The sequence below is a fragment of the Armigeres subalbatus genome, chromosome 1, assembly GCF_024139115.2.
Source record: "Armigeres subalbatus isolate Guangzhou_Male chromosome 1, GZ_Asu_2, whole genome shotgun sequence".
Lineage (NCBI taxonomy): Eukaryota > Metazoa > Arthropoda > Insecta > Diptera > Culicidae > Armigeres > Armigeres subalbatus.
In genome coordinates, this window is record NC_085139.1 from 125,969,888 (window position 1) to 125,984,697 (window position 14,810).

At 34.8% G+C, this 14,810-nt stretch overlaps 1 protein-coding gene across 1 annotated transcript in view; it reads right to left on the reverse strand.

Moving 5' to 3' along the window:
- The window catches only part of LOC134206522 (5-hydroxytryptamine receptor 1A-like), a 54,586-nt gene that overhangs the window by 39,013 nt on the left and 763 nt on the right, over positions 1–14,810 (reverse strand). The gene's annotated exons all lie outside the window — the stretch shown is intronic.

A 14,810-nucleotide genomic window follows, 5' to 3' on the forward strand; every position in this document is an offset into this window, starting at 1 on the left:
AAAATCTAATAATCTGTACCAGGAAATTTTTCCAGTTTTCGAAATTTCAACAGAATTGCTCTAAAGTTTTCAAGGAATTTCTTTGAAAATTTCACGGAAAATTGTTTGAGTTTCTACATATGCCACTTGGCATGCATGTTCGTATTTCAGAATTTCCTTGTGATTATTTTGAGTTTCAAAACTGTTTCCAACGAATTTCAACTGGATTTTTACGTAATTTCTTTGGATTTCACGTGAAATTCCTTATGTTGTCTATTAGTAATTTTTGAAATTCTACGAGAAAATTTTCAAAGACGAAGGGTCGTTTGGTTGAAAAATTTGACCGAACATCACATGGTTGAATAATACGTTAAGCCGAAAGCATCTGCCGAATTCCATTTGTTTGATACGGTTATTATGTGGAAAATGGTTTGGCGTAGACCAAACTAGTCATTTGGCCAAACTAGTCCGTATGCCCTAACAGGTCGTTTGGTCGAAGAGACCTTCTCGTCGAAAATTCCATTTGAACGAAACGGTAGTTTAGCAGGAAGGGCAATTTGGCCAAAAATTATTCAGCTGATCGGATTATACGGCAAAAAACGTCGACCCGTTCAGCTAAACGCCTTTTCGAACAAATGAGCTATCGGAGCTATCGGACAAATTATCAGTTCAGCCGTATGATCTTTACCCGTATCGTCGCAAACCGTTTTCGACCTTATGTCACCTCGTCAGGCCAAGTAGCATTTTCGGTCAAACGATTTTGTTTCGGCAGCTCGGGCAAACAACAATATCATGTTCATTTCGGACAAATGGCCTTTTCCAAACGACCATCAGGCCTTTTTGGTTAAACGACGGCCTATTCGATTAGACGACCTTTCAGTCAAATGACCCATGGCGAACGACATTATCGGCCATATGTATTTTAGCCAAAGATTTTTATGCCAGTCGAGTTTCGGATTAATGACATATTCGGCAAACAACAAACGACCCTTCCCGTCAAAACATTTGAGTTCAACTTAAAATTTTGTGGATTTCAACAAGAAATCCTTGAAATTTTACGGTAATTCTTCGAGATTCCCAAGGAAATTCTTTATAATTTGGAAATTTCTGAATTTGCATCAAGGATTTTAAGATCATTAGTAATTTGGTCTGATCATTTAGTAGTTTGTCAATAACATTCCAGAAGCTGAATTTCAAATCATGTTTGTATGGTGGACTTATAGTGCGGGTTTTTCTACAACTTGCCTAATGGTTCGTTATTAAATTCACCTTATAACGGAGTTGTAGCGCCTAGTTGTAACTAAACTAAATGATTGAAATTTTAAAAATCTTCCTAATTTTTAAGGAATTTAGTCAGAATTTCAACGGTGGTTTTGAGATTTCAGGATATTCTTCAGAATTTTATTAAAAGTTCTTAGTTTTTACGAAAAGCTTTTTGATTATAGAACGAAAAATGTAAGGAGTTTTCAAGAAAAATGCTTTTCACGAGAAACTCTGGAGTTTCCCAAAGGTTCCCAACACACACGCGACGCGACGGTCGCGACGCGATTCTATCGCTTGGCGACAGCGATTCGTCGCCGTTGGTATGGAAGCGTAAATAGAACATTGCCTGCCGCGACCCAACGATAGAATCGGCGACTAAGCGATGAAATGCTTAGGTCTGGGAGTTTTGAGATCCATTGTGGAAGAGCGCTGGGGCATTACCGATATAGGAGCACAACTGTCACTGTTGAATTAGCTTTTGCGTGCGTGAAAAATAAAACATGCGTTGTGCGTTGCTTCCGTGAGTGGTGTGCCAGAAACGCAACTTTGAAACCTGATTCAAATCAGAGATCTCTAATCACCTGTCTCTCCGCGAAATCTGGAGGATCACAAAAATGAAATTTCTGAATTTTTATCGTTACACCAAGATTTTTCTGATGCATTTGCTTTTGTATTATGAGTCTGCCCTTAATGTTGTGGCTTATACATGCTGTGGGCTTCCGAAAATTCCAACATCCGTGAAATAAAACAAAAATAATAATTCCATTGCATAGCACACTTGACATTCTAACAACGGAATTTCTTCCATTTGATTTATTCAAACTAAGGCCTCAGTACATTAAATTCATCTACATTCAGCTTGGTCAGTATTTGCCTACTCCACCCTAAGCGTTACGTAATTAACGGATGTTCACTGGCGGAGACAGAGGTGGGGCAGCACACGATGCAATCCACTTGTTCCTAACGTCAAGCTATTCTTGCACCAAGCGGTACCCCACAAATAACAATAGTTGGCTCCGCCATGTCGGATGTTCCCTAAACACAAGGATTTTTTGTTGTTATACCGTACACCAGTTCCAGTGTTTGAATCTATACATAACACCGTTGGCGAAATAACCATTTTTTCATATAAAATTGAGGCTGTTCACGAATTACGAAACGCAAGAAGGAGAGGCAGCCGGTCATACCACGCATTCGATTCTAACAAACCAATTAAACTCTTTCATACAAAAGCGTTACGAGGGAGAGGATGGAGGTTCAAAATCGTCAAATTTGCGTTACATAATTTGTTATCCAACCCATTCCGGATATTCCGGAGGACCATTTGTAGCATGGTGACAATGTCAAAGCTGTACTCAGAATGCATACGAATGCTTAAAGAATATCGGCTTTGAATTGAAATTACAATTGGCCATTTTATGAATGTTCTTGATTTCCGTTCCTTAGGGTTCTTTCACAAATTCGTCTTGAATTTTCATAATTTTGATAATATTCCCTCTCGAAACCCTTTATTATGGAAGGTTTAACTTTCTGTACGGACCGTATCCTTGATCTGACTTCCTCCCTTCCCCTAAAGCTACGTAATTTGAACAGTCCCTTAGAAAAGCGGACTATCATTCCTAGGTGTCTTGCAATATTGGATACGTTACGGATACACACTGATAATACATATTTAAATTTAGATGGGCAAAAATATTACACCGGATAATCGAGCCCCGGATAATCAGCACCGTTAATGAGTCCGGCCTGTAGCATCTTAACACCTGATTTTCATCTTGTTTAGACCAACATGCACACATATTGAAATCACTTTTCACTGTTTTAATTTATTTTCATTTAATACTTCTCACATTTCACTTTTAACCTCATTTTATTCTTTGTGTCTCACTTCATTTCTAACTTCATACTTCTCACTATTTACTCCTTTCTTCTCATTTCTTACATCGTACTACCTATCACTTCTCGCTATTCAGATTTTACTTCTTGCGTTTTCACTAACTTTTCACTCTACCTCTGCTTCCTTCTCAAAGAGGACTTAAAATTTTCTTTCCTGCTGATTTGCAAGATACTGTGAAATCAAGTCTATTATTGGAAAAGAGTAAACTCTATACAAAAACCGTCATTTTTCACGGAAAAATATAGTCCCGCATGAGGTTGAATTCTGAAGGCTCTTGATTCGATAATCCATCCTCATGCAACTCAAAAAAGTGAGGATTGAAGTTTCAATCGCAATTCGTATGACAAGCTGGAGTCCCGTCCTGCCGCTAAAGAAAATTGAACGAAGCGCATCTCAACGATGATTTACCTGGTCGAGGCCTGTTTTCCGGTTATCCTGGCAGTACGAGATCCTTATCAGCGAATTCGGCCAACAGAATTGCGGCCGTCGAATGGTCACGTGTTGGTGCTGCACATTAACAGAAACCCTTTAAATCTAGTGCAATATGGTAAGTGTTTCCTTCGTTAGATGAATCTGTGGTCGTGTTACGACAGATATTCCAGACAAACGCATTTTGCCGCTAGTTCTAAATTGGTAAGTAATTTCAACTTATAGATATTCACAATGGCATATTCAACGGAGTTTTAAGCAAAATAGCTCAACTTATGAATGATATATTGATCAACTTGGCTGCCTACAGATTCTCTTTGTTAAAAGACTTTTCATAAAGTAATTTGAATCTAACGCGGATCAAACTCGAGGACAAAATTTCGTTATTTGTAGCATTAGATCTCAATACTTACTTTCTGCCTTATTAGTCCGTTGCGTGGGATGCAAGTGTAACAAAATTTCCTTTGTGTTGCGTTCGGTTGATGAGACAAATTTTAATTAAATAACTATTTAAGTTCAAGTTCTAATTTTCTCCGACAAAATATTTTTGGATGCTGAGAAGTTCAACATATTGAGCAGGGCGAGATTTTCAATGAGGTTTGCGTTTATCAATTTTAAATTTGAATGACAAGGTGCTCATTCCAAAAAATGTATTTTTCGTATAATTAATATGCTTTATAAATTCCATATCAGAGATTAATCCTAAAGAAAGAGCAAGTCTCTCACTTATCTTCTCTGATACATATACGATATTAGCATACCGCGAGAAACATTTTCAAGTTGTCGATAAAGAACTGATTCAGAATTTTAGTTATTGAAGTCGGGTTTTGCAGTACTTTTCAGTGAAAGTGGGATTGTATTATAAACATTACGTGCTAGAGCATTCTGTATTGTTTATAAATTATATTATAACCGCCTTCCGACAGTTAACCCTTGTTTGAAAAACATCCGTTAAAACGCAATACAATCTTCGTACAAAAAAAATGGAATTTTATAAATCAAATGAGGATACGATTCGTTTCAGTCATCTAATAACAGGACTAGGTGATTGTTTCACAATATTTTTCTATTTTCAGATTATTTCGAAGAATGTTTTGTTCTACGTTGTGCGAATGGTGAATTAATTAACAAATACAGAACGATCATGCGATCTTCGAAATATTTTAATCTGCTTTGTATGGATAAATAAATTAATTAGCAAATGAAATATTAGGCGTCCGATCTTGTTTCCTTTAATATCAGAACGATTGCGCGGTCATTGAGATATTTGGCTCTGCGTTGTGCGGGTAATTGAATTAATTAACAAATAAAATTTGTGCGTGTTCTATCATGTTTGTATTAGTACGCAGAGCGATCGGCGATCATCGGAATATTTTGTTCTGCTATGTGTGGTTGATAAGTAGATTCATTAGTGCGCGCTCGATTGTGTTTTTTGTTAAACTTCACCAAACTACACGCTTAATGCCAAACCGTTTACCAAAACAAACCCGGCTACATACCTTCCTCATATCCAACATCCCAGTGATTTCTCGTGGAAGTGCAGATGACTCGTCGGCTTCCATCAAAGAGTATCACGTCAACTATGCCCTACCCATTCCTTAATTGACCTGCATTCGGACACGGCCGGCGCTGGTATTGCCTAATATTTGGGTCACCAGTTCATTACATTGAAGATGATGTTAGTCCCAAACATCATCTGTTGGTTCTCTGTGTAATTACAGCTGACCTGGCAATAACGGAGTAGCAACCGTGGCGGTCAATCATGCTCATGCTCATGCTCATGCTATCTGCTTCCTTCAAACCTAAATATCATTTCTCACATTGCAGTCTCACTCATCCTTCACGCTGCATCTTTTCTACCCTTTTCTCATTAATTTTCCTCCTTGTTTCTCACTTCTTACTTATCATTTATTATTATGTTTTCACTTCTCACACCCACTTTTCATATCTCAATTCTTACTTACCACTGGTTAATTATTTACCATTTTTGCTCAACACTTACAACTTATTTCTCACTTTGGGTGATAGATGCTTTATACAAATGATTTTTTCACACACAGACCTCATCTCAATATGTTGAGCAAGTTAAGTTTGTTCAATAAGTTTGTTTGAATGAGCATTTTGGTGTACGAAGACAAAATCAAAGTAAGAGCTGAAACAGTTCCATTGCACTAGACAGTTTGTCACCATAGGTTTATCACCTCAATGGTAAATTCGATATTTCATTGGCAATTACGCACATCAAGCAAAAAGAGCAAGTCTATGACTGGCACAACAGTCACTTGGGTTTACCCACCACCTGTAGTATATTTGTCTATTCTTAGAAGTGTCTTTTTTTCAAGTTGATTTAATATATGTAATAAATCACTTTCGAATTAACAATTGTTTATGAAGTGCAACAGATAGCGCGATTTGTGGCAAAGGCAGATAAAGCAACATGTTATCTGGGATCAGTGTTTATCAATTTCGTTGGTTGAAGTTAACCTACGTGATAACGAATACGGATACCTACCATTTAATTAAGCGTTTAACGACAAAGGTTTACTAATCTTTTCTTAGGTAACAGTGTTAAAATGTGCTGTGCATTAAAGCCGAATGGAAGAATATTAGGCGCTTGCGTGCAATCTCTTCGAGTTTATCACGTGCAGGGCATTCCTGCATTAACGCTTGGAGTTAGGTCGATTATGAAACCAAAAGGAATGATAAAGCTCAATTCGAAAGCTAGCGAGCACATGTGCAGTTCAGAACACGCATGATTCGCACGCTAATCAGAAGGTCTGACCCAAGATGAATACACTACTTAGTGCTCCAACCGTCTAAGTTTCTGGGAGAGAAGAAGGCGGGGGTGAAAAATTCATTTTCAGTGCAAAACGAAACAAATCGGTGTCTCCATACTAAAATCAAGATGGCTGAATCAGAATTTATGCAGATTGGATACTAGTGTATTCATCTGGTCTGACCCAAGATGAATACACCATAGGTGATGCCCAACTGCGTGTTTGTGAAGAGAAGAAAAGGGGTAGAAAAATTCATTTTCAGTGCAAAACATAAACAAACGAGCTGGCTCTCATACTAAAATCCAAGATGGCTGAATCAGTAATTTGGCAAGATGAACACTATGTGTATTCATCTTGGTCTGACCTAATCTAAATTTGATGAACTTTGACACTATTCATCTACACAACTGGTGGAACTATATTGACTAAAATGTGTATGAACAGATTGTCTGCAAATTATACGAACAACAAATTCTATGTAGGTTTCCAATAAGATTCAGAAAACCAACATGCCGGGTATATATTTTTTACATATTCTGAATCTTTTCTAGTTCAAATGGACATATAAAACCGCATTTGTGAAAATTAGCTTACTGCGATGCAGTTTGCTGCGTGACGCCAAAATAATGATCAGCCGTTCAAAATATGAAGGTAATTAATGATCCTACGAGGCTGCCCAAAACACGACGAAGTTCGGTTTATTCGACTTGCGTTGTACTGATAACAACAACAATAATAATCGAATAAACTGTGAGACATTGTCAACGCATTCGCCTGCAACTACAATGAATGATAAAGTTCAGAAATCGATGGAGTAACATCAATTTGCTTCAAAATCTATGTTCAACTCTCTGTCTAGCAGTCTACACACGAATAAAAAATAGTGCAGAGAACTAAAGATTCAACTTATCAACAAATTATTTGAAATATGAAACGAATGAAGTTCAGGACAATCTACCACCTAACACAAAATAAAGAATTCCACGAATGGCTTTGCTGAGCATAATTTCCATTTCTATAAATATGAAATCAAATCTCTGCTTTTTCAAGAATTGTTAATGAACTTAGCATGCCCTGCCTGGTTTATTCGCTCCGGCTAAAACTTAAAATGAACCAGCCCTTGATAATCTCGACTAACTATACCTAGTGCTAGACTATAAGCAGGAACAGCTTTGATTACACTAATACTCCACACAAAAGCTAACAATGGGTACTGTTGGCGGCGGCGATGAGACATTTAAAAACATCAGTTTGTTTTTAGAAAATTGCATGTTCCTTTTTCCCAGACTAGCCAGAGACGACGGGCTGTCCTATCTGACCAGTCCGTCACCGACCGTGGAAAAATGAAACGTGCTACGGTTAAGCAAATGGGGAATGAATTCTGACTGACGACTGACCACTCAGCTGCCTTAGTGGCGAGAGGTTACTCGTACAGCCAACTGGGAATGGGTAACAAAAGTTGAAAACAATTATCAAAACTCTATGGGGATACCTGACCAGGATGAAACATGACTGTGCGCTATTTTATTCCAACGTTGCCTTCCGAAAACACGAACCGAAGTGGAACTACTGTTGACTAATCTAGTAGATTGGCTTTTTATTGTGACCAATTTTGGTATCTGACCAAAATATGACTTTTGGCAGGTTAGGAAGCCAAAAAGTAGTTTGTGACAATAAAATTATAAAGCTGAATTCGATTCTTATGGAACAAATTTGACAAAAAAAACTTTAATACAAACAAGTAGGACATATTGTATAGATATACGGTTGATTGTATTCTGAAATATATCCGTTAAAAATTTGCACAATGGTAAAAAAAGCTATTAAGAAGTAGATCCTTATTCAAGATAGAATTTTTCAAACATTACAAAAGAGGTCTCCATGAAGGTTATTTCGTCGTCGCTAGGTTACATTGACATAACACTGAGCATGAGAGCGGATCAAGTTGTTTTCATATTACCTATTCTATGCTCCTAACTGGACAAGGGAAAGAAATATACACACGCACATATTGAAATTTTCCGATAATTGAGTGTAATCAAGTATGAATGCAAATCTTGGAAAAGTTTCTCTCCACCTGTACCTATACTCGTCCTCGCCAGAGTTTTTCATTCAATACATAACTGGTAAATAGTATCATTTGAGTGAATGTAAAACTGCTCTATTTACAATGACGACTCATTTATCCTCTTTTTTCATGTCAGGCTAAATTCAACTCGCAACAAGTGATTGTCCAAACTAAAACAATAGGGCAGTTCTCGATTGCCTCGCCGGTTAATGATAATCAACTGGTCGTTATCAGTAGACAGAATGCAAATCATGTGATCGATTACAGGTCTGCTTTTGAAGCAGCTAAATAATTACAATTTCGAAAGTTCTACTGCAAACATCTCATCACATTTGTAGCAGCTGAAATGGAATGCAATATTGCCTTTGTTCTCTGCAGAAAGGGACAAAACCAAATCCTAGCTTCTCTCTCTGCTGCTTGTTGTTCGTATTTCTCAGAAAAACTACATCGCTTGGTCATAGGTTTCCAGGAATACAAACAATGGAAGTAAGTTATCAAATTCCTCATCAGGTGTGAGTTTTAAATTAAGTCATCGACAGTATGAAAAAAGAAATTTGAGACACAAAAGATTATCCCATTTAGAATTTTCGAAATTTTCGAATTTTTAATTTTGAATTCTGGAAATTTTCGAACTTTCGAAGAAAATTTTAGAATTTTAGAATTTTAGAATTTTAGAATTTTTTAATTTTAGAATTTTTGTTAATTAGAATTTTAGGCAATTTTGAATTTTAAATTTTAGAATTTTAAATTTAGAATTTAGAATTTATTAATTTTAGAATTTTAGAATTTTTAGAATTTTAAATTTAGATTTAATTTTAATTTTAGAATTAAATTTTAGAATTTTAGAATTTTTAAATTTTAGAATTTTGAATTTTAGTTAAATTTAAATTTTAGAATTTTAGAATTTTATTTGAATCTCTAAATTTAGAATTTTAGAATTTTAGAATTTTAGATTAATTTTATTTTAGAATCTTAGAATCTTTAGAATTTTAATTTAAATTTTAGAATTTTAAATTTTAGAATAATTAAATTTTAGAATTTTAGAATTTTAGAAATTTATTGAATCCCTTTAAAATCTTAGAATCTTTAGAATCTTTAGAATCTTAGAATCCTTAGAACCTTGAGAATCTTGTAACCCTAGAATCTTAGAATCTTTAGAACCTTGAATCTTTAGAATCTCAGGTAATCCTTAGAATCCTAGAATCTTAGAATTTTAGAACCTTTAGAATTCAGAACTCCAGAACTCCAAGAACCTTAGAATTTTAGAATCTTAGAATTTGAACCTTAGAACCTTATAGAATCCTTGAACCTTAGAACCTTAGAATCTTAGAATTCAGAACTCAGAACCTTTGTAGAATCTTAGAATCTTAGAACTCCAGAATCCTTGTGAACTCAGAATTTAGAACTTTAGAATCTTTAGAACCTTAGAACCTTAGAACTCAGAATCTTTAGAACTCAGAACTTTAGAATCTCAGAACTAGAATCCTTTAGAACCTTAGAACCTTTTGTGAACTCAGAACCCTAGAACTCAGAATCTTAGAATTAGAATCTCAGGAATCCCTAGAACTTTAACCTTAGAACTCCAGAATCTTTAGAACCTTAGAACTTTTAACTTTAGAATCCTTGGGGTCTTAGAATCTCCAAAATCCAAAATTTTTAAAAACCTCTCAAATCTTTTGTAACCCTTTTTAGAACCTTAGAACTCAGAACCTCAGAATTTTAGAATCTTTGTGAACCTTGGTGAACCTTAGAACCTTTAGAACTCCTTAGAACCTTAGAATCTCAGAACTCCAGAATCTTTAGAACCCTAGAACCTGAACCTTGAACTCCAGAATCTTTAGAATCTATTCAGAATCTTTAGAACTTTAGAATCTAAATAGCCTTAGAATTTGAGAATCTTTAGAACCTTAGAACTAGAACCCAGAATCCTTAGAATCTCTTAGAATTTACTCCTAGAATCTTAGAACCCGGTAACCTTAGCTTAATCCTAGGAATTCCAGAATTTTTAGAATTCTTAGAATCTTAGAACCTTAGAATCTCCTTAGAATGACCCTAGAATCTTTAGAACTCCTTAGAATCTTTTAACCTTAGAATTCCAGAACCTTAGAATCTTAGAATTTTAGAACCTTAACAATCCTTGAATCCTTTAACCCAGAACTCAGAACCTTAGAATCCTTAGAACTCCAACTCCAACCTTAGAACTTTAGAACCTTTAGAATCTCTTAGAACTCTAGAACTCTTAGAACCTTTAGAACCTTAGAACTCAGAACTCAGAACTCTTGAGAACTTTAGAACTCTTAGAACTCCATGAACCGTAAGAATCCTTAGAACTCCAGAATCCTTGAACTATGTAACCCAGAATTCAGAACCTTAAATCTTAGAACCCTTAGAACCTTGAACCTTCGTAACCTTAGAACTCCTAGAACCCAGAATCCTTTAGAATCTTAGAACTCCTAGAATCTAGAACTTTTAGAACCTTAAATCGAACTCAGAATCTTTAGAATTTAGAACCTAGAATCTTAGAACCTTAGAACTCAGAACCTTAGAATCTCAGAACTCCAGAACCTTAGAATCCCTTTAGAATCTTTAGAATCCTTAGAACCTTAGAACCTTTAGAATCTTAGAATCTTAAACTTTAGAATCCTTGAACTTAGAATCTAGAATCTCTTAGAATCCTTTAGAATCCTTAGAACTCTAGAATCCTTTATGAACCTTCAGAATCTTTGAATCAACCTTAGAATCTTTAGAACTCAGAATCCTAGAATCCCTTGTACCAGAACCAGAATCCTTAGAACCTTGAATCTAGAACCTCAGAACTCCAAAGAACTCCAGAATCCCAGAATCTTAGAATCTTAGAACCTGTAATCTTAGAATCCTAGAAAATCTTTTGAACCTTAGAATCCTTTGAACTTTAGAATCTTAGAACTTTTAGAATCTTAGAATCCTTTAGAACTCAGAATCTTAAGAACATTCCAGAATCTTTGTAACTCAGAACTTCCAGAAACTTTAAGAACTCCTAAAATCTCCTGAATCCCTTTAGAACTCCTCTCAAACCCTTTAGAATCCCGCAACTCAGAATCCGAACTCTCAACCTCTCGAATCGTCCTAGAACCATCTTGAATCTTTAGAACTCCTTCGAATCCTTAACCAGAATTTTTAGAATCTTAGAACCTCCTTGTAACCTTCGAACCTTAGAACCTTTGAATCCCTCAAACCTTAGAACTCCCTAGAGGATCTTTAGAATCTCCTTGAACCTTAGAATCTTTAGAACCTTAGAATCTTTAGAATCTTTAGAACCTTTAGAAACCTGGAGAATCTTTAGAATCTTTTAGAACTTTTAGAATCTCAATAAGAATTTCAAGAACCTTTAAACCTTTAGAACTCTTAGAATTTTAGAACTTAGAATTTTAGAATTTTAGAATCTTTAGAATTTTAACCTTAGAACTTTTAGAATTTAAATTTAGAATCCTTAGAATACCTTTAGAATTTTAGAACTCTTGAATCTTTAATCTGACCTTAGAACTAGGTAGAATTTCTCAGAACTTCCAGAATCCTAGAATTCTTTAGAACCTTTAGAATCCTAGAATCTTTCTAGAATTTGTCAAATGAAATCTTAGAATTCTTAAATCTTTAGAATTCTTAAAACCTATTAGCAATCCTTTAGAACTCCTTAGAATCTTAGAACTCTTAGAAGTCATCTTAGAATTCTTAGAATCTTTAGTGAACTTTAGAACTTCCTAGAACTTTTAGAATCCTTAGAATCTTTAGAACCCAGAATCTAGAATCCTTAGAATCCTTAGAACCTTAGAAATCTTTAGAATCTTTAGAATTCCTTAGAATCTTTAGAATCTTAGAATTCTTAGAATCTTTAGAATAATTTAGAACTTTTAGAATCCTTAGAACCTTAAACTCCGATCTAATCTCAGAATCTCACTTGAATCTTAGAACTCAGTAGAATCTTAGAACCTTTAACTTAAACCTTAGAATCTTAGAATCTTCAGAACTTGACTTCTAGAACTCATTTTTGAACTCAGATTCAACTTTGAACTCCCTTCGGAGAACTTAAAGAACTTCCAGAATTCCTTAGAATCTTAGAACTTAGAATCTTTAGAACTTTTGAACCCAGAATCTTAGAACTCTTAGAATTTCTTAGAACCCTTTAAGAACCTTAGAATCCTTTAGAATCTTTAGAATCCTTAGAATTTTAGAACTCCCTCAGAACTCCTTGAACTCAGAACCTTAGAACCTGAATCCCTTTGAACCATTAGAACCCTTTAGAACCAGAACCTCAGAATCCTAGAACCCAAGAACTCAAGAACTCTAAGAACTTAAGAACTCGTATGAACTCAAGAACTCAAGAACTCCTGAACCCAAGAACTCTGAACCTTTGAACTCGAACCTTAGAACTCCTTAGAATGAACCTTTAGAATAACCATCTCAGAACCTTGACTCAGAATCAACCTTGAACCTTAGAACTCTTCTTAGAACCTTAGAACTTTAGAACTAACCTTAGAACCTCAGGAACCTTTAGAATCCTTAGAACTCTTAGAATCCTTTAGAACTTAGAATCCTTAGAACCTTAGAACTCTTAGAACTCAGAACTCAGAACTCTTAGAACTCAAGAACTTTCCAGAACTTTAGAACCTTAGAACCTTTAGAAGATCTCAAAATCTTGTAACCTAGAATCTTAGAATTTTAGAACTTAACCAGATAGAATTTAGATTTTAGAATTTTAGAATTTTAGAATTTTAAATTTTAGAATTTTAATTTTAAATTTTAAATTTTAGAATTTTAAATTTAGAATTTTAAAATTTTTGAATTTTTAGAATTTTAGAATTTTAGAATTTTAGAATTTTAAATTTTGAATTTTAGAATTTTAAATTTTAAATTTTAGAATTTTAAATTTTAAATTTTAAATTTTAGAATTTTAAATTTTAAATTTTAGAATTTTAAATTTTAAATTTTAGAATTTTAAATTTTAGAATTTAGAATTTTAGAATTTTAAATTTTAGAATTTAGAATTTTAGAATTTTAGAATTTTAGAATTTTAGAATTTTAATTTAGAATTAAATTTAGAATTTTTAGAATTTGATTTTAGAAATCTTAGAATTTTAATTAATAATTTAGAATTTTGAAATTAGACTTTTTAAATTTCAGGTTTTTGTTTGGATCTTAAGGTTCTTGAACTTTATGCTTTAAGATTTTAAGATTCTTAGCATTTGAGATTTTAGATTGTGGTTATTTATATTGTAAGATTTTCAGTGATTATTTTTATGTTTCTAAGACCCTTAGATTTTTGGATCTTTTGATTTTTTGATGACCAGTTTTATCAGAAATGTTGATGATTATTGATCATCAATGCTAGGGTGCCAATGAAAATGCATTTTCATGGGTAAAAATTTGATGAATTTTAGGATTTGTATAACATTTCACTGAAAACTATTTCGCGGAATTCATTTTCGCGGTTGAACATTTCCAGAATAACATTTTGGTTTGTAACTTTTCGCGGTACGACATTTGGCGGATTGTACCTTTCGCGAATGACTTTGGCGGAATGCACCATTTCGCCGAATAATAAAGCCTTTGTTCATTCAGCATTCCGACATTATTACTCGCAGGTCTCCTTCAGCACTCCTCCTTCAGCATAGGCTGCTTTGCAGTCACGCATCTTCCCGCACGACTAAGGAACGCCTCCCAGAATATTTAGAAGTAGTTTCAAAATTTCAATGCCCTTATACCGAGGCAGATACATCCATTTAAAGAAGACGTTACCTCCTTTCTGCCTTATACCGGGCAGACGCGTTCATCTAAGAAGGCATTATCAACTCCATTCACCTTATACCAGAGAGTGCATCCATTTAAAGAATACGTTACCCATCCTTCGCCTTATACCGACAGATCGCATTCTTTAGAGAAGGCCTTATCAACTCCTTTTCGCCTATACCGAGCAGATGTATCCATTTAAAGAAGGCGTTACCCTGTCTTCGCCTTATACCGGCATAGTGCATTCTTTAAAAAGGCATTATCAACTCCTTTCGCCTTATACCGGGCAGACGTCTCATTTACAGAAGGCATTACCAACTCCTTTCGCCTTGTACCGGGTAGATGCATCCATTTAAAGAAGACATTATCAACCCCTTCGTCTATATACGGGCAAGGTATTTTCTTTTAAAGAAGGCATTAACTCCATTCGCAGATGCATCCATTTAAAGAAAGTTGCTCCCTCCTTTCGCCCTTCATACCTAATACTCCTTTTAAAGAAGGCATTATCAACCCTTTGCCTTATACCGGCAGATGCATCCATTTAAAGAAGGCGTCGTTTGAATCATTGTTTACAAAAGCAGATAAGTCGTTTTGAAAATTTTGTCTTGATATAGATACTGTACTAAAATACTGT